Source organism: Triticum urartu, chromosome 6 (genome assembly GCF_003073215.2).
Source record: "Triticum urartu cultivar G1812 chromosome 6, Tu2.1, whole genome shotgun sequence".
Lineage (NCBI taxonomy): Eukaryota > Viridiplantae > Streptophyta > Magnoliopsida > Poales > Poaceae > Triticum > Triticum urartu.
In genome coordinates, this window is record NC_053027.1 from 320,659,769 (window position 1) to 320,681,114 (window position 21,346).

Consider the following 21,346-nt stretch of genomic DNA (forward strand, 5'->3'; position numbering starts at 1 on the left):
CCCCTCTTTACCCTATAAATTCACAAATATTCCAAAAGCCCTCGGGGTTAACCTAGGTTAGAATTTCTGCCTCCGCAAGGCTCTATAGCCACCAAAACCAATCTAGAACCCGTTCTGGCACCCTACCAGAGGGGGGAATCATGTCCGGTGGCCATCTTCATCATCCCGGTGGCCACCATGATGAAGAGTTTGTAGTCCACCCTCGGGGCTGAGGGTTTGTACCAGTAGATATGTGTTTAATCTCTCTCTCTCTCTCGTGTTCTAGAGATGTCATGATCTTGATGTATCACGGGCTTTGTTAATATAGTCGGATCATATGGTGTTTTCCCTTCTCTATCCTGTTGTGATGAATTGAGTTCTTCCCTTTGAGATTTCGTTGTTATCGGATTGAATACTTTTATGGATTTGAGAACACTTGATATATGTCTTGCAATTGAATACTCATGGTGACAACGGGGTATCGTATTGATTCACTTGATATATGTTTTGGCATTCAACTCATGGATTCCCGAGGTGACATTGTGGTAATCTATGCATAGGGGTTGATGCATGTTCCTGTCTTTGTTTCTCCGTTAGAAATCTTGGGGTACTCTTTGAGGGTCTTCGTCTTGGATTGTATATTATGAATTTGAATTCGCTTTGGTGTTATTTTAGTATGAACGCTTGGTCAGCTCGATCGGAAAGAAGAGATTCGTGTTAGTTTAGTACGAACTCTAGGACAGATTGATCGGAAAGAATAGCTTTGAGGTTGTTTCATACCCTATAAACAATTCCGTCTTATGTTCTCCGATAGATAGGAACTTTGGAGTGATTCTTCGTTGCATGTTGAGGGACAGTTATATGATCCAATTATATGAGCATTGTTGACAGATTGCACTAGCGAAAGTATGGACCCTAGGCCTCATTTTCAAGCATTGCAATACCGTTTTTGTGCCCCTTTACTATTTTCTACATTGACGTTTTTTAATTATTCAGATTATAAAAATATATTTCTACCATCCATATTACACTTGTATCACCATCTTTTCGCCGAACTAGTGCACCTATACAAATTACCATTGTATTTGGTGTGTTGGGGACACAAGAGACTTTTTATTATTTGGTTGCAGGGTTGTTTGAGAGAGACCATCTTCATCCTAGGCCTCCCACGGATTGATAAACCTTAGTTGATCCACTTGAGGGAAAATTGCTACTGTCCTACAGAACTCTGCGCTTGGAGGCCGAACACGTGTCTACAACAATAAAGTTGCATACTAGACATCAAGCTCTTTTCTGGCGCCGTTGCTGGGGTGGTTAGGTAAGCGGCACTCACATCCTGTCAACGAAGCTCTTTTCTGGCGCCGTTGCTGGGGAGGTGACTGCTTGAAGGTAAATCTTTGGATCTTGCAATTGAATCTTTTAGTTTCTTGTTTTATCACTAGTTTGGTTTATAAAAAGAAAACTACATAAAAATGGAATTGAAGTTGCATCATATTATTGATCATCTCTATAATATCTTTCTTCAAAATGATAGATCAGAAAATTGTGCTCAATTGATAGAATAAGAATTCAATAAAATGTTTGGCCTAAATAATGAGCATGATTGCAATGATGTTAGTATGAATTCTTTAATTATCCATGATGTTAACAATATGCAAATCCGTAAGTTTGGGGATGCTATGTTTGATGAAGATGATATTTTTAGTCCCCCAAGTTTTGATGAGAAAATTTATTATGATGATTGCATGCCTCCTATTTATGATGATTATATTAATGAAAGTGGATTTGGAGAGGTCATGACTTTATTTAGTGATGAATCCACCATTTTGGATGAGGCTTCAATTGACTATGATAACAAAGTTACTATCTATGATGATTATGGTGATGACATGTATGCTATTTTGAATAATGATAACCATGAAACTTGTCATCATGATTTTAATTTTCAATCCCATGATAGTTATTTTGTTGAGTATGCTGCCACCACTATTGATGAGAATAAATTTTCTTGTGAGGAGAGTAATAAATTTTATATGCTTGTGGATCATGAAAGGAATGCTTTATGTGATAGCTATATTGTTGAATTCATTCATGATGCCACTGAAAATTACTATGAGAGGGGAACATATGCTTGTAGGTATTGCAATAATATCAAGTTTCCTCTCTATGTGTTGAAAATCTTGAAGTTATGTTTGTTTTGCCTTCGTATGCTAGTTCATTCTTGTTCCCATAAGTTGTTTGTTCAGAAAATCCCTATGCATAGGAAGTGGGTTAGACTTAAATGTGCTAGTCATTTTCTTTATGATGCTCCCATTATGTTTCAATTCTTATCTTTTATGTGAGCATCATTGAAATCATCATGCCTAGCTAAAAGGAATTAAAGAAAAGCTCTTGTGGGGAGAAAACCCAACACTTTTACCTACTATTTTTGTGTGTTAACATGATTAGGCTACTTTATTAATCATGTTTTATTGTTTTTGATTCAATAAAGTGCCAAGTAAGACCTTTGGGATGGCTTACGATGATAGTTAATTTGATCTTGCTGAAAAACAGAAACTTTTGTGCTCAGGAAAACAATTCTCATTTTTAACAGATGCGTGATAAAATGATGATCCGTTTTGCAGAAGATTAATAGAAATTTCCCGGGTTTTCCTAATTTTTCAGAATTTTGGGAGTAGCAGAAGTATGGTTGGAGTACAGATTACTATAGATTGTTCTGTTTTTGACAGATTCTGTTTTCAATGCATAGTTTGCTTGCTTTCTAGTTTCCATGGCTTATATTGCTCAATATAAATTGTGTAAATGATATTCTAAAGTAGGCATTGTGTGATAACAACTATGAATCTTGTCTTTGACAGTACGAAAAGTGAAATGGTTTTCTCTTTATCATACTAACCTATCTCACAAAGTTCCGTTAAGTTTTGTGTGATTGATGTTTTCAAGTTTTGGGTGAGATGTAAACATGAGGAGAATAAGGAGTCACAAGACCCTAAGAATGGGGATTCCCAAGGCACCCTAAGGTAGTATTCAAGGAATATCCAAGCAACTAAGCTTGGGGATGCCCCGGAAGGCATCCCCTCTTTTGTCTCCAACATTATCGGTAACCTCACTTGGAGCTATGTTTTCATTCATCACATGATATGAGTTTTGCTTGGAGCATCATTTTATTTTATTTTTATTTTCTTTCTTTTATTTATAATAATGTTTTTCATCTTTATTTTAAATAAAAATCTCAAGGATAGCCTTCGCCATGCTTATTTTACAAGTCTACATGTTGCTGTTTGAAAACAGAAAGTTTACCATTGTTGCAAAAATTCCCTAGAAAAGTCAGAATTTGATAAAATGTTGAAACTTTTTAAGAAATAAGCTCTAATAAATTTTCTACAATGTGGTACTTTTTCCTTAATTTTTGGAGTTTAATAAGTATTGGTACTCTAGCATTCTTTATAGACTGTACTGGTTTGGCAGATTGCTATTATGTTTGCATATGTTTGCTTGTTGTATGATTCTATTTGAGGATAGGAGTCTTAAATAGGCAGAGGCATTTAGTATGCAATGTCGAATAATAATTTTAGTGATTTTCTACTGTAGAGAATGATAAGGTTTTTCCATTGGTTTATACTAACTTATCTCACGAGTTCTTGTTGAGTATTGTGTGGGTGAAGCTTTTGGGACTTAGGAAAACTGTGATGTGAGAAGTATTAAGGAGACACAAAAGCTCAAGCTTGGGGATGCCCAAGGCATCCCAAGATAATATTTCAATATGTCTCAAGCATCTAAGCTTGGAGATTCCCCGGTAGGCATCCCACCTTTATTTTTCAACAATTATCGGTTAGTACCGGTTGAGCCTAACTTTTTGCTTCTTCACATAATGTGTGCTAATCCTGGAATGTCATTTTTTTGCTTGCTGTTTTAATAAAATGCTTAGATCTGAATGTTTTTTAATAAGAGAGAGTCCTCAAATAGCTACCTATTTACTTAACTACTAGCTTCATCTTCACTTATATGATTTTTGGAGTAGCTCATCATTTACTCTTGTGCTTCACTTATATCCTATGAGTAAATTGTTGAATGAATTGAATATCATGAAGTTGAAATTATATCATGCCCAGTGGAAGCTTCACAGTTGGTTTAGAAAGTGAATCTTTTGAGGCTTGACAATCACAATATTGGTCATACAAGCAATTCACGAATAATTAGTATAAGGAAGAGAACTTTCACATGCAAATACACTATCATGGAAATCTTTTGTGATTGTGAGCCCCCATAAAAATATTGTATGCCAAAATTGTTGACGTTGGACAAGGAAGAAAACATAATGGTTTATGTTTGTTCATATTCACGTAGAAGTTATATTGTCATAGATCCTTCAACATGTGGTGCTTGCCCCCTATCTTTGCTAGCCAAAAATTCCGCACCAAGTAGAGATACTACTTGTGTATCCAAAAACCCTTAAACCCAAATCTTATCTTCAAGAGTCCACCATACCTACCTAAGGATTGAGCAGGATCCTTCAAGTAAGTTTTCATCAGTGCAATAAGGCAATAAAAATTGCTTCTAAAAGTGTTAGGTCGTTTAGTGTAAGAGAAATTGAGCGTTGTACGAACTTGTGATGGCTAAGAATAAAAGCGACAGACTGCATAACAAAGGTTGCTATCATAAGGGGCAATATACCGTGATGTTCTTTGGCACTAAGGGGTTGAGCATACAAACAAATAAGCGCATGGAAACATCTGCTTCCCTCTGCGAAGGGCCTATCTTTTACTTTTCGATATCTACTTTTATTCAAAGAGTCAAAGTATTTCTCTCTATTCCTTTTTATTTTTCTCTTTTGGCAAGCATCATGTGGTGAGGAAATATCTAGGCACATATATCCAGTTGGATATTGGTAGCATGAGTTATTATTTTTGACATCACCCTTGAGGAGAATTCGTTGGGAGGCAAAAACAATAAGCCCCTATCTTTCTATGTGTGTGGTTGAAATGTTTTCCTCATGTGTATGCGGTGATTGTTAGCAATCATAGAAGACTATATGATGGTTGAGTATGTGAAGCTATTAATTAAACTCTATTGAATAAGTAGAATTGCAATTGCTTGGTGACTGAGAACATAGGTTGTTCAGTTTTGTCGGATTTTGGGTTCCGGCAGACCCTTGAGGTTCGAACACTAGGGTGCGCGCGGAGATTTCGCCTTCTACCTACCTGCACCCCTCCGCGTGGCTGAGATCTAAGCTATGGGAAGAACAGCATAAGAGACACAGGGTTTATACTGGTTCCGGCCACCGTTGTGGTGTAACACCCTACTCTAGTGTGTGGTGTGGTGGATTGCCTCTTGGGCTGATGATGATGAGCAATACAAGGAAGAACAGCCTCGCGAGGGTCTATTCTTGGTTGGGAGGATGAACTGCTAGGGGGAGTTCAGTCACTCTTCTCTCTCTCTCTTCTCGATTCTCTCTCTGATTTCCGATCCTCTCTCTGATTTTCCCCCTCTTTCACCCTGTGGGTGGCTATTCCTATTTATAGGCAAAGGCCCTGGGCCTCTTCCCAAATATTGAGCGGGAAGGGCGCCAACAATTGGCCATTTTGAAGGGGAACATCGGGTACTCTTATCTTGACTAAAGTTGGTCCTCGCCTGCCAAAGGCTCTAGTGGTGACACTGGCTTGGGCTCCACAATGACGTCCTTCCTGCCGTTGGATTGGTCTTGGTCTCGTTGCACCGAAATGGGTGCCTTTGCTTGATGCTCTCGCCTGCGGTTGCTCCCTTTGCACCAAAGAGGAAAGGAGGACACTGCGCGGGCTGGCGCCCGCCTGGCGCCCTTGGTCGTCATGGCTTGCGTCACGGGCACCTCGTGAGGTACCCCGCCTTGATCTCTCTGCCTCCTCGCGAGCCATCCTGATGTGGCCGTGCCTGAGGAAGCTCCGTGTCGTCCGCCCTGTGAGGCTTGGCCCCTCGCGAGGGTCTTGGGTTTGCGTCGATGAAGACGGGCCATGCTGGGCCCCTTTGAGCCACGCCGCAGGCCGCAGGCAGGCAAGTCTGGGGACCCCCATTCCCAGAACACCGACAGTAGCCCCCGGGCCCAAGGTGCGCCCGGACTTGGCCGTGCAGGGAGGCGAAAGGACAAGGGTGAAGCACCACGGGCCCTAACATCCTGCGGCCTTGGGCGCCGCGTGGCGATTGATTGGGCGTGGGCGGCACTGTTCCCCCACGCCCCCCTTATTTTGCGCCTTGCTAGGCGGACTCGTAGTCGTACACAGCCGCTCCCCTTTCTGTTGCTCGAGCGCCCTCTGTCCTTCCTCCCCTCGAACTCCAACTTCCGTCTTCAACCCAATCTCGAACCTTCCCGCCCCCCTTCCTATCGCCATGGCTCCGACGAAGAAGGGAAGAGGGAAGAAACCCATGCCTCTGCCTTGCTCTCCGTCGCTGGCGGCCCCCGCCGAGGGCTTGGGCAAGGTCAGCTTGGCTCTGGCTACTATCTTCAACGAATGCGGGAGGACGACGGCCTGGCCCGCATCCCACTTCTCCATCGACAGGATAGCCACTGAGGTCCCGTATTTTGCTGACGCCCTGTGGGCGGGTCTGGTTCCCCCCTTTTCCGATTTCTTCAATGTCGTGCTTTCCCACTATCAGATCCACATGATGCATCTGGGTCATGAATCCATCACCCTCCTTTCGGTCTTCGCCTTTGTTTGCGAGGCAATGATGGGCATCCTTCCTTCGGTTGCCTTGTTGCGCCACTTCTTCTCTCTACGCCTTGTCGACCCTACCCAATGCTGGGCGTGCATGAGCTTCGTTGCCGCGTCTGAGACAGCGGCCTCAGGGATTGACTTCAGGCTCCCTCTGCCTGCGGCTGGGTTCCGCGAGCGGTGCCTGTATGTGGATGCAGGGGTACCCAGCCCCCTGCTATCGGAGCCAACTTCGCCTAATATCCCCAATTCGGGCTGGGGCCAGGAGACGCTAGAGAGCCCCCGGCTCGTCTTCGTTAGGCACCGCTTCGCGTTCTTGAGGTCGCTTGGCGTGACAGCGCCCAAGGTGGTGAAGGAGTTCCTACTTCACCGCATTGCTCCTCTCCAACGCCACTCCCGCCGGATGTGGGCCTTCAGCGGGCGTGATGATCGTATGAGGCTCCAGGGAGAGGACCTGACGCCTCAAGTGCCGAGGAAAGTGCTCTTTATCCTGACTGGAGACCCCAACCCCGGCAGCATCCAGCAAGGACGGGCCTTGCTGTACCTCTGCCAGAACAGGGGCGATTTTGTGAACCAAATGCCTATCTTTGATGAGTGGGGGCCGCGCCCCGCCGGCCTCCAGGGGCCTTGCGAGAACCCAGTGATGAAGACTGCCCTTCCAGTCGGCCAAGGCGGCTCTTCCTCAAGTGGCGGAGTAGGGAGGCATGAGGCGCCAGAGGCCGAGGGGGCTCCCGGCGGGGTGACAGCGTCGGGCGATGCTCATGAGGGAGCAGCTCTTGGGGCCCGTGCCGCTGAGGCTGAGGGTGGCAAGCCGCTGCCCTCAGCACCTGCGACTGAGGCCCCTGAGGCTCTAGCCGCTTCTCTTGGCGAGGCGATCGGCTGTGCGGATCAGGCATGCGCCCCTGACGCGGATCGCCTTGACGCTTCGTCTTCGTCGAAGGTTGATCCCTGCGCTCAACTCTTGGGCCGCTTCCGCGTGGACTTTGAGGCCCTCTGGAAGAGAAGGGATGCCCTGGGCGACGATTACCCTTGTCGTCTGCTGAAGCATAGGAAGTACTTCACCACTGATGAGTAAGCCTTCTCCTTTCCTAGCTCCCGATCCTTCTGTTACTTTTACTGATCCTTGCTCCACAGGCCCCTTCCAGCCGAGCTTGCGGGGACGGCTGAGGTGCCGTCCCCCTTGGCTCCGCCCCCTACACCATCCTCAAGCGCTCCAAGCAGCAGAGCCCTTGTGGTGAGGGCGATCGGAGAGGCGAACCGTCCCGAGGCGCATCGTGGCCCTGCGCACCTCGCGATCCTCCTTCGCGGGCCTTCTCGTGGCATAGCCAGCCTGCCGTGGGCTTCTCGCCTGATCGTGGACTGCGATTGGTTGAGGCGCTCCGCTCTTCATCTGGGGACGGGCTGGCTCCAGGCCGGGCTTCTAGCGTGACGTGCCCGGCCGTCGCGAGGGTGCCAGCCCCAGCCCCCTGCCCGGAGGGGGAGTGCTGATTTGTGGCCCCCGGTGCTTGCTCGGGGCAGATGATGGTGTGGAAGACGTGCTCGAGCGCGCCCGGGAGCGTCGCGCTCTTCGCCAAGGATTCCTTCGAAGGGCGGCTGACGCGGTGAGCCTGCTTGGAGGAGCTTGCTGATGAAGACGCGCTCCTTGAGGCCGAGGGCCTATGCCTGGCAGCAGAGAGGCGCGAGCTGGAGGGCGCCATCGCCCTTGCGCGCCTTCAGCGCGATCTTGACGACGCAGAGGCCAAGGCGTCGCTGGTGGCCTCTTGGGAGGCCCGATCTCGGGCCGCTGAGGAGGCCCGGGAAGCCGACCGGTGGCGAGAGGCGGCGGAGGAGCGGGCTCGGGAGCTCCTGGTCTGGTGCCACTCACTGGAGGAGCAAGTGGAGCTGCGCGAGGCAGTCCTCGCGTCGATGAAGGTGGTCTCTGGTGACCCAGCAGAGCTTTAGAAGCGCGAGGAGGCGCTGACGCTGGAAGCCGCCAAACGTAGCCATGAGTACGAGCGCCTGGAGATGAGGAAGCGCTTGGTGATGCAGGCAGAGGATGATGTCGCTGCACGGGAAGCCTGCATCCTGGAGGAGGTCGGACGTCGGGTGGCGATGGCGCGCTTGAGCCTCGAGCACGAGTTCGAGGAGAGGCTGGAGTTGATCCGAGCCGAGGCTGAAGGTAGGACTGCTGCCTTGAGGGCCAAGCTGGAGGAAGCGACGCGGCGGGCCGATGCTTTTCGGGCCGCCCTTGAGGTAGCGCAAGGGGAGTCAACCACCTCCCAGGCCGAAGTTCTCCTTCTTCGCCAGCGGGTGGAGGAGGCTGAGGTTGTCGCGCGCCAGAATGCGGACGAGATACATCAGCGGCGGATCCTGGAGCATGAGCACGGCCCCATGCTCACCACGCTCCGGGAGAGAGCCAACACAGCCTTGGGCAACCTCTGCAAGGCGGCTGTTGGCGAGCCGCACGCAGTTAACTACACCAGCATCCTTCAGTTCTTCACCGACATGGTGACGCAGCTGCAGGCGCGGTCGGTCAGGGCCGACAGGTTGGTGGAGGAGAGGAGCCGCGCCCTGCTCGGGCGCGCCTTTTCTCGCGTCTTCAGCCATCTCCGGAACATGGATCCCCACTTCGACTTCAACGCCGCCATCGCCCCAGTCCCCCAGGCCGTCCGAGACGACCTGACGCACTGGGTGGAAGACAATGTGGATGCTCTTGTCAGGGCCTTCACTTCAGACAACGACAGCGTGATCGTGGCTGCTGACGAGGGCGGTGTGGTGAACGGCCTTGACGCCGCTGGCGGCGACGCAGACAGTGATGGAGAGTTCAGTGACGCCAACAACGGTTTGGGTGGTTCTCCTGAGGACGCATTGGGGGATTTATCCGACTGATCATGCATCGTTCCTGTTTCCTTACCCTGCATGAATAGAACTCAGGTTTTGGCCTGATGGCTGTGAGAGCATTTTGGAGGGGGAGCCCCTCATGTAAAACTTGTGTTCATCGTATTAGTAGACGTTACATTGCCCATGCGCCCGTGTCAAGTGGTTGGCTTAAGAGATGCGCTGGTCAGCTAGTTTACTTTGTCCCGTGCGGGCCCTGAGGTAGCCTGTGGGAGGCTGTGGTGTCCCGAGTGTTCCCTGATCGAATCCGTAGGATCTGCAGTAAAAACCCTCCTCAGAGGACGCGGCGGCGGCAGTCTGGGCCGCGCGCAAGCTAGGCCTGACCCGGCTCGCGAGGGGCTCACGAGGGGAGGCAGCTGAGGCGAAGTGGTAACCAAAACGTGAGAATTTGCTCGAACGAGACAAAGCACCCCTTCCCCGAACACACACAAATCTCAAATTCGAATCCAACTTAAATCCAACGGGGGAAAGCGACAACCAAAGGGAAAAGCAACGAAAGCAGACAAAAGGCCACGTCCGGCACCTAATCTAGTCTTGGACGTCTTCTCACCAGCGCGGAGCTAAGTGCTGCCACTGGGCGTGGGAGGGAGCACCAGGGCCTAAGGCCGGCACCCCTGAGACTCCGGGGCGTGTACAGCCCCACTCATTATTATGTGAGAGTGTCACGGGGCGGCGAGCTTCACAGGCATTGGGCCTTCTTCACAGGAACCGGCCTTGCTTCATATCGCCAGACGAGGGCCCCGCCTTGCGCCACACTCTAGTGCCATCAACGACGACCGGAAACCAGGACGCCGCTGATGGGGTAGAGTGGTCGCCAGCGGTTCCCCCGATGACCACGGGTCCTCCGCCAGGGGCAGGCCCTGAGGCACCTCCCCAGCAGAGGGCCTACCTCCTGAGAACACCTTGCTCCGAACACCTTGCTCGGATCTCCGCCCCTCTCCTACAGCCCCCTGCGCCCTCCTCCCGAGGGGTAGGAGACTATGGGAGCGGGGTTGCTGCTCGCTGTGGAGACCTCCACCTCCTGCGATCCATGATTAGCGTATGCTTGCTCTTGAGGAATTAGCGGTACCCGATAATCATTGCCTCCAGCGTGGCCAGTGGGACCGTCCCGGGGCTCCTAGAAGGGCTCAGCTTCTGGCGCCTCGTCCCCCCAGCTCGGGCTGAGGAGCGAGCCTTGTTCGCCTTGGTGAGGGTGTCCTTGGTCCATCATGAGGGGCACATATTCTTCCGGCGCCGTCATCTTGAAGGCCATGCCGTAGTGCTCCGCGTGCCACGCAGCTCCGCTTGACGCACCCACCGTGGGGTGGTAGCGCGGCTGTCCACTGGGGCCGCGGGTCGCGTCGAGTCCTTCTTCTTCGCGGACCGGGAGCGGGGGTGGCGCCACCGCCGGTCCGGTGCCGACAGCTTCGCTGGCGTTGGAGTAGCCTTGGAGCCCGCGGGCACGTGCGGAGCCCCCTCGCGGGCCGCCCTGGGCTTGAGATGGGAGCTGGGTGCAGAAGGGGTGAGCCCCCGAGGCGGCGAAGCCCAGGAGCTCTGCCACCGGCTCCAACAGCACATCGCGGCCGCCCTCCAGTAGCCTGCACTGCAGCAGCTCTCGGGCCACCGTGAGCGCGGCCCTCGAGTTCGCCTGCTCCTGGCGGGTGTATGGTGTCGTGGTCGCGGCGTGGTTGGAGGCCCTTGCTGCCGACCGCGCTTGCCACGGTGTGAGAGTTGTCGAAGCCTGTCCGCGTCGCCCGCAGCCCGCAGCGCCCTGCGGACCGCGAGCTGCCTGGGGCACGGGGTCGCCCGAGGCGAGCGGCTCTGCGCGGGTGGGCCACGCCGCCCATGGATCTGGGTTGCCCGCCTAGTCGTCGGACATGGTGATGACGACGCGCCCGGGCACAAAGTGGTAGAAGGTGGATTCCGGCGCACCCCTACCTGGCGCGCCAAATGTCGGATTTCGGGTTCCAGTAGACCCTTGAGGTTCAAACACTGGGGTGCGCGTGGAGATTTCGCCTTCTACCTACCTGCACCCCTCCGCCTCGCTGAGATCTATGCTATGGGAAGAACAGCATAAGAGACACAGGGTTTATACTGGTTCGGGCCACCGTTGTGGTGTAACACCCTACTCCAGTGTGTGGTGTGGTGGATTGCCTCTTGGGCTGATGATGATGAGCAATACAAGGAAGAATAGCCTCGCGAGGGTCTGTTCTTGGTTGGGAGGATGAACTGCTAGGGGGAGTTCAGTCACTCTTCTCTCTCTCTTCTCGATTCTCTCTCTGATTTCCGATCCTCTCTCTGATTTCCCCCCTCTTTCACCCTATGGGTGGCTAGTCCTATTTATAGGCAAAGGCCCTGGGCCTCTTCCCAAATATTGAGCAGGAAGGGCGCCAACAATTGGCAATTTTGAAGGGGAACATTGGGTACTCTTATCCTGACTAAAGTTGGTCCTCGCCTGCCAAAGGCTCTGGTGGTGACGCTGGCTTGGGATCCACAATGACGTCCTTCCTGCCGTTGGACTGGTCTTGGTCTCGTTGCACCGAAACGGGTGCCTTTGCTTGATGCTCTCACCTGCGCTTGCTCCCTTTGCACCAAAGAGGAAAGGAGGACACTGCGCGGGCTGGCACCCGCCTGGCGCCCTTGCTCGTCATGGCTTGCGTCACGGGCACCTCGTGAGGTACCCCGCCTTGATCTCTCCGCCTCCTCGCGAGCCAGCCTGAAGTGGCCGTGCCTGAGGAAGCTCCGTGTCGTCCGCCCCGCGAGGCTTGGCCCCTCTGGAGGTTCTTGGGTTTGCGTCGATGAAGACGGGTCGTGCTAGGGCCCCTTTGAGCCACGCCGTAGGCCGCAGGCAGGCAAGTCTGGGGACCCCCGTTCCCAGAACGCCGACAAGTTTCAAGAGAATTCATTGTTTGAACCTTAACATGTGAATTGGTTGCTACTTTAACATGAGAAATTTTACTATAAAGAATTGTTGTTGTAATGCTAGGGAAAGTGATTGAATTGTCATTCATAAAACTTGTGCACTTTCCTAGCAATCACACTTCATAAATTCTTTCTTTTATCATTTACATACTCGAGGATGAGTAGGACTTAAGCTTGGCTATGCTGATACATCTCCAACGTATCTATAATTTATGAAGTATTCATGCCGTTATTTTATCAGTCTTGGATGTTTTACAATCATTTTATAGCAAATATATATCAATTTTTGGGACTAACCTATTGACCTAGTGCCTAGTGACAGTTGATGTTTTTTGCTTGTATTTTACATCGCAAGAAATCAATATCAAACGAAGTCCAAACACCGCAAAACATTTTGTAAATTTTTATGGACCAAAACACCCAGGATGGGCCAGAGAAGCACCTGGGGGTGCCCCGAGGGGGGCACAACCCACCAGGGCGCGCCTGGGGGCCCAGGCGCGCCCAGGTGGATTGTGCCCACCTCGGTGGCCTCCCGCACCCCCTCTTTAACCTATAAATTCGGAAATATTCCAAAAACCCTCAGGAATAACTTAGATAAGAAGTTCCACCGCCGCAAGGCTCTGCAGCCACTGAAAACCAATCTAGACCCCATTCTGGCACCCTTCCGAAGGGGGGAGTCATCTGCGTTGGCCATCTTCATCATCCCGGCGGCCACCACGATGAGGAAGGAGTAGTCCACCCTTGGGACTGAAGGTTTTTACCAGTAGCTATGTGTTTAATCTCTCTCTCTCCAATGTTATTGAGATGTCATAATCTTGATGTATCGCGGGCTTTGTTAATATAGTTGAATCATATGGTGTTTTCCCTTCTCTATCTTGTGGTGATGAATTGAGTTTTTTCCTTTGAGATTTCGTTGTTATCGAATTGAATACTTTTCTGGATTTGAGAACACTTCATATATGTCTTGCAATTGAATACTCGTGGTGACAATGGGGTATCATATTTATTCACTTGATATATGTTTTGGCACTCAACTCGCGGATTCCTGAGGTGAAATTGGGGTAATCTATGCATAGGGGTTGATGCACATTCTTGTCTTTGTTTCTCTGGTAAAAATCTTGGGGCACTCTTTGAGGTTCTTTGTGTTGGATTGAATATTATGAATCTGAATTTGCTTTGGTGTTATTTTAGTATGAACTCTTGGTTAGATCAATCGGAAAGAATAGCTTCGTGTTATTTTAGTATGAACTCTAGGATAGATTGATCAGAAAGAATAGCTTTGAGGTGGTTTCGTACCCTACAAACAATTCTGTCTTATGTTCTCTGCTAGATAGGAACTTTGGAGTGATTCTTCGTTGCACGTTGAGGGACGGTTGTATGATCCAATTATATTAGCATTGTTGAGAGATTGCACTAGCAAAAGTACGGACCCTAGGCCTCATTTTCAAGCATTGCAATACCGTTTTTGTGCCCGTTTAATATTTTTTACCTTGCTGTTTTTAATTATTCAGATTATAAAAATATATTTCTACCATCCATATTACACTTGTATCACCATCTCTTCGCCGAACTAGTCCACCTATACTTATTACCATTGTATTTGGTGTGTTGGCGACACAAGAGACTTTTTATTATTTGGTTGCAGGGTTGTTTGAGAGAGACCATCTTCATCCTAAGCCTCCCACGGATTGATAAACCTTAGGTCATCCACTTGAGGGAAAATTGCTACTGTACTAGAAAACTCTGCGGTTGGAGGCCCAACACGTGTCTACAAGAATAAAGTTGCATAGTAGACATCACATAGCTAGTTCAATCTTGTTATCGACAAGTCCCTTTACTCGTTCCGTAATACAAGATCCCGTGACTAACTCATTGGTCACATTGCTTGCAAGCTTACTGTGATGTCGTATTACTGAGTGGGCCCTGAGATACCTCTCTGTCATACGGAGTGACAAATCCCAGTCTTGATCCATGCCAACTCAAAAGACACCCTCGGAGATACCTGTAGAGAACCTTTATAGTCACCCAGTTACGTTGCAATGTTTGATCCACACAAGGCGCTCCTCCGGTGTTAGTTGCATGATCTCATGGTCATATGAACAAATACTTGACATGCATAAAAATGATAGCAATAAACTTGATATGATCATATGCTACATTCATAGTTTGGGCCTTGTCCATCATATCATTCTCCTAATGATGTGATCCCGTTATCAAATGACAACTCATGTCCATGGCTAGGAAACCATAACCATCTTTGATCAACGAGCTAGTCCAGTAGAGGCTTACTAGGGACATGTTGTTGTCTATGTGTCCACACATGTATTTGAGTTTCTGGTCAATACAATTATAGCATGGATAATAAACGATTATCATGAACAAGGAAATATAATAATAACCACTTTATTATTGCCTCTAGGGCATATTTTAAACAGTCTCCCACTTGCACTAGAGTCAATAATCTAGCATTACATGGTAATGAATATAACACCCATAGAGTTTTGGTGTTGATCGTGCTTTGCCCGTGGAAGAGGTTTAGTCAAAGGCTCTGCAACATTCAGGTCCGTATGCACTTTGCAAATTTTTATGTCTTCCTCCTTGATGTAATCGTGGATGGAGTTGAAGCGTCACTTCATGTGTCTGGTCATCTTGTGAAACCTTGGTTCCTTGGCTAGAGCAATGGCACAAGTGTTGTCATAGAACAAAGTCATCGTGTCCAGTGCACTGGGCACTACTCCAAGATCTGTCATGAACTACTTCATCCAGACACCTTCCTTTGCTGCCTCCGAGGCAGGTATGTACATCGCTTCGCATGTAGAACCAGCTACCACTCTTTGCTTGGAAGTGCACCAGCTTACCGCTCCCCCATTTAGAATATATATGTATCTGGATTGAGACTTAGAGTCATCCAGATCAGTGTCAAAGCTTGCATCGACGTAACCCTTTACGACGAGCTCTTGATCACCTCCATAAACAAGAAACATTTCCTTAGCCCTTTTCAAGTACTTAAGGATATTTTCACCGATGTCCAGTGATCGACTCCTGGATTAGTTTGAAACCTTTCGGTCATACATATGGAAAGGCTGACATCCGGTCTTGTGCACAACATCGCATACATGATAGAGCCTATGTCAGAGGCATAGGGGATGACACTCGACTTTTCTCTATCCTCTGTAGTTGCTGGGCATTGAGTCTGACTTATCTTCACACCTTGTAAAATAGGAAAGAACCACTTCCTGGACTGATCCATTTTGAACTTCTTCAAAATCTTATCAAGGTATGTGCTTTGTGAAAGTCCTCTCAAGCGTCTTGATCTATCTCTATAGATCTTGATGCCTAATATGAAAGAAGCTTCTCCTAGGTCCTTCATTGAAAAACTCTTGTTCAAATATTCCTTCACGTTTTTGAAAAGTTCTATATTGTTCCAATCAGCAATATGTCATCCACATATAATATTAGAAACGCTATAGAGCTCCCACTCACTTTCTTGTAAACACAAGCTTCTCCATAAACTTGTATAAACCCAAACACTTTGATCACCTTATCAAAGCGAAGATTCCAACTCCGAGATGCTTGCACCAGTCCATAAATGGATCACTGGAGTTTCCACACTCTGTCAGCATTCTCTGGATCGACAAAATCTTTCGGTTGCATCATATACAACTCTTCCTTAAGGAAACCATTGAGGAACGTTGTTTTGACATCCATCCGCTAGATTTCATAATAAAAAATGCAGCTACTGCCAACATGATTCCGACGGACTTAAGCATTGCTATGGGTGAGAAAGTCTCATCGTAGTCAACTCCTTGAACTTGTGGAAATCCCTTTGCCACAAGTCGAGCTTTATAGACGGTGACATTGTCATCCGCGTTCGTCTTCTTCTTGAAGATCCATTTATTCCAAATGGCCTTTCGCCCTTCAGGTAATACTTCCAAAGTCCATACTTTGTTTTCATACCTGGATCCCACCTCGGATTTCATGGCCTATAACTATTTGTTTGAATGCGGGCCCACCATCGCTTGTCCATAGCTCATAGGTTCATCATTGTCCAACAACATGACCTCTAAGACAGGGTTACCGTACCACTCAGGAGATGTACGTACCCTTGTCGACTAATAACCCACAAGTATAGGGGATCAATTGTAGCCTCTTTCGATAAGTAAAAGTGTCGAACTCAACAAGGAGCTAAAGGTAGAACAAATATTCCCTCAAGTTCTATCGACCACCGATACAACTCTACGCACGCTTAACGTTCACTTTACCTAGAACAAGTATGAAACTAGAAGTACTTTGTCGGTGTTGTTGGATAGGTTTGCAAGATAATAAAGAGCACGTAAATGAAAAGTAGGGGCTGTTTAGATGAAGACACAACTAAGTTAGTTTTAGTAGAGAGCTGGTTGTCGCACAAGAAAGTTATTTGTCCCTAGGCAATCAATAACTAGACTGGTAATCATTATTGCAATTTTATTTGAGGGAGAGGCATAAGCTAACATACTTTCTCTTCTTGGATCATATGCACTTATGATTGGAACTCTAGCAAGAATCCGCAACTACTAAATATCATTAAGGTAAAACCCAACCATAGCATTAAAGTATCAAGTCCTCTTTAATCCCATACACAAACAACCTACTTACTCGGGTATGTGCTTCTGTCACTCACGCCACCCACCATAAGAAAATCATGAACATATTGCAAACCCTAGAGCAGGGATCCCTCACGCTTGCGCAACACAGAGAGCACCATAGGACAACACCAATAATAAAACATGCAACTCAAACCAATCATGATCATCAATTAACTCATAGGACAAAACAGATCTACTCAAACATCACAGGATAGCCATACATCATTGGAAAATAATATATAGCATTGAGCGCCATGTTTAAGAGATTATAGCGGGTAAAAGAGGGGTTACACCGCTGCATCGAGGGGGGAAGAGTTGGTGATGATGGCGGTGAAGTTGTTGGTGTAGATTGTGGTGATGATGATGATGGTCCCGGTGGCGTTTTGGCGCCACCGAGAGAAAGGGGGAGAGAGCCCCCCTTCTTCTTCATATTCCTTGACCTTCCCCCTAGATGGGAGAAGGGTTTCCCCTCTGATCCATGGTCTCCATTGCGTGGGAGGGGCTAGAGTCCATCCGAGATTGGATTTCTCTCTCTGTCTCTCTCTGTTTCTGCGTTCCAGATTCTGCCCTTTCACTATTTCTTAAATTCCCGGAGATCCGTAACTCTGATTGGGCTGAATTTTGTACACGATTTTTATCCAGATATTGGCTTTCTTGTGGAGAATGAAGGGCACCAACAACCTTACGGGGTGACCACGAGGGCCAAGGGTGCGCCACCTGCCTTGTGGCCCCTGTCGGAGTAATGGGCCATGGGTAGTCTTACCCGGGTCCCTGAACCATTCAAGAGAATGGGCCGGCCCCGCCCCACAAACGACCGGAATGAAGCACCGCCTTCTCGTTGCCGACTGGCCCATATGGCCGGCTGCCAGAAGACGGCCAAGCTCCAGAAGGCGGCACCGAGATGGGCCCACTCCTAGCAGGCAGCCTCCAGAGAGGCCGGCTCCTGGTAGGCGGCCCACGGTGTACTCAAAGTCTGTGCCCCCGTTAAAGAAGACAAGACAGGATGTGGCTACAGCGTAGCCCATCTCCCTCATACCCACGGCAAGGTGCGGCCACAGTGCCCCGTACAGGCGGAGATCTCCGCATGATGCGGTACTTTTGCCACTCCACCCTTGACGTCACTCCTGACAGGCGGAGCCCTGTACCCACGACGGCCTGTCGGTACGGCCGGCAGGCGGCGGGCTCTACCAGGCAGCGAGAGCCTGGAAGACGGCAGAAGCCAGGCTAGTTAGACCCAAGGGAGGATGGCCTCTAGCAGGCGGCCCCCTCCTCCCTCGAGGTCCGTGCGCCATTAAACAGATGAGACATGGCGTGGCTACAATGATCTCCCACCAGGTGGCGGGACTGTAGCCACGCTCCCCTGACCAAGTACACGTCATTAGCGTAACAACTATAGTAACCAGCAGCCGGCAAGACCCGCGAGCGGTGGCAGCGGCCTGTCGGCTCCGTATCAGACCAAGCGGCGGGCCGCGGCAGCCGGCAGAGAAGCCAGCGACCATGGACACTGACAGCCGGGTCCTACACCCGGCTGGATTACCATTGTACCCCTAGGGGGTAGGCCTATAAAAAAACCACAGGGAACCCATGCAAAGCGTTCCGAACCTGTTAGACCTAGAATCATACCAGAGGAAGGAGAGAGCAAGCCTTCCTTCTTCTACCTCTGGCATACAGCTCAAGGAGCACGATAGTACACACTAGTACCTTAGTGAACATGCGGAGACCCTGCAGAGCAGGACTAGGGGTGTTATCTCCTACGAGAGCCCTGAACCTGGGTAAAGTACGCCGCTGTTCGTGTCTACGCCTCATCCCACATCCGGGCACCGGCGATATTCTACTCGCTCCCACCATGATAAGCCATCATTTGTCATATGTCGCACCCAACCCCCGACATTTGGCACCCATCATGGGGCGAGGTGCACCGTCGTCTGGAGACCTGCTCTGGACGGGAACCGTGTTCCTTCCTGGCAAACGCAGCCAGCCCGGCATGCTAGACAGCATCTGTGCCAGCGCACTGCATGACACAGAGGTCTTCTGTGAGGCGAGCTGCCTCGCCGATCTTGTTGGCGAGATTCACCTCTCTAACGAGCCCATATTTGACGCGGGCATAGAGGGCCCTGAGAGCCGCCTCGTCAGCCTCCTCGACTAGCTCCACATCGCCAGCGAGCCGGCTACGGACATGGAGTCGGTTGGCTCCATCGACCCGATGCTTGTCGACTCCGACACGGCGTCGCTCGACGCGTTCCCCACCAACATGGTGGTCTACGACGAACCGCTTCCTCGCGTGGACAATGGCGGCAGCACCGTCACGGAAGTGCTCGTCATCAGCCACGTCGAGCAATCTGGTGGAGGGGTTCAGGATCCGCTGCAGGCGACACTGCTAAACCTGGCTGCGCCTATACCCGAAGACCCCGACGCCGAGATGCTGGAAGAGCACCGCATCCAGCTTGTCGAGAACGCCAACTGGCTGGCCAGCATGAGACGCCTTTCGGAGGCCTAACAGCGTGAGATGGATCATGACGTTGGCGGCATGCCGGCTTCTGGTGGGCCTAGCCGCATTGGCACGATCAAGCAGTGCGGCGCAACCATTGCCAGCATGTTCGGGGCGGATCGCCCCATCTATGCCACGCCCGCAGAGCACATACGAGCAGCCCATGCGGCTGTAGACGAGATAGACACGCTCGAGGGTGACGAGCGTCGCCACATGACAGAGCACGTCTAGCAGCTCCTTGATGCGGCTGCCGTGCAGCGAGAGGCCGGCTGCCGCACTCAAGCACCCAACCGGCGAAACAACGACCCGCCTCCTCGCCGAGATCAAGGCGCGACATCTCGGACGCCAACTCATGGCATTCGCGATCGAAGAGACAATGAGCCGGTTGCCAGCCACAGCCGGACTCGCATCACCATCGAGCGCAACCAAGACGGCCGCCCAAGAGCAGTGGAATGATCGGACGACTATACACCTCCCCCACCACGAAGGGAGAGGCGCGTTTCCCCGCCACCTGTTGACCAGCCGATACTTGGCGACCGCGTTGGCCGTCGGGAAGGAGTCGGAGAAAACAATGCCCACCACCGGATCGACCGCCTCAACCGATACCTGGTGCTAGAAGAAGAAGACGTGTTGGATCCGCCTTGCTTTGGCCCCCGCATCCGAGATGAGCCCTTCCCCAAAGGGTTCACACTCCCCAGAGATACGCCAAAATACACCGGCTCCGTGAAGCCAGAGGACTGGCTGGTCGACTACTCCACGGCCGTCAGCATAGCAAACGGCAACTTCACCAGCTCATACAAGCGGCCTCCCAAGCCCGCCAGCTCTCCTTGTGCGTCCAAGGCCCCAACGAATCAACTCGCGACTAACTCACGCGTTGGGCCGAGCTGCACAACTCTTGTGAGGGCGTGCATGAGGTGCAGGCTATCGAGTACTTCACCACCGGGTGTCGAGAAGGCACCCTGCTCAAGCACTGGCTTCTCTGCGACGAGCCGGCAACCCTTGATGAGCTACTGATCATAGCAGACAAATATGCCACGGTCGACTCCTCCATGAAGGCGGAGATCCATGTTGACGCCTCTGGAAAGGTGGCTCCCCAAGCTCCTCGGACCCCGGCTGGTGACACCAATCGGCATCAGCAACAGAATGACCATAAGCGCAATGTCGTGCAGCCGGTTTCCACAAGCCGGCAAGTGGCGATAGTTGAAGACCAGTAGCCGCAAGGGCAGCCTCCTCCCAAACGCCAGAAGGGAGGCAAGCCCAACTTGTTGCCCGCCTTCTCATACGAGCAGACTCTAGATGCGCCGTCCAAGTTCCACAGCGGCGCGACGCCGTCCAACCACACCACTCGGAAATGCCACTGGCTCACCAGGATTGCCAAGGGCGATGGACTCCAGCCTCCTTCGTCTGCTGGCCCGCCGCCTCCTCCTCCCCAGCAGCCGGCGGTCTGGCCAGTCGGCGCAATACAAGACAACTATCCTGAAGAGCATGGAGCTTACGTCGTGTTCACCAGCATGGCTGACGATAAGCACAGCAGACGGCTGCAGCAACAAGAAGTAAACACAGTAGCATCAGAGACCCCTGAGTTCATGCATTGGTCCGAAAAGCCCATCAGCTGGAGCAGAGCTGACCACCCAGGGGTGATACCCTCCCCTAGTTTTATGCCCTAGTCTTGGATGCCACCTTCACAACAGAGAGGCGGGCTGCTCGCTTCTCCCTAGTTCTGATAGATGGCGGCAGCAGCATCAACATCCTGTACCGAGATACTATGGAAAAATTGGGAATCAAACAAAGAC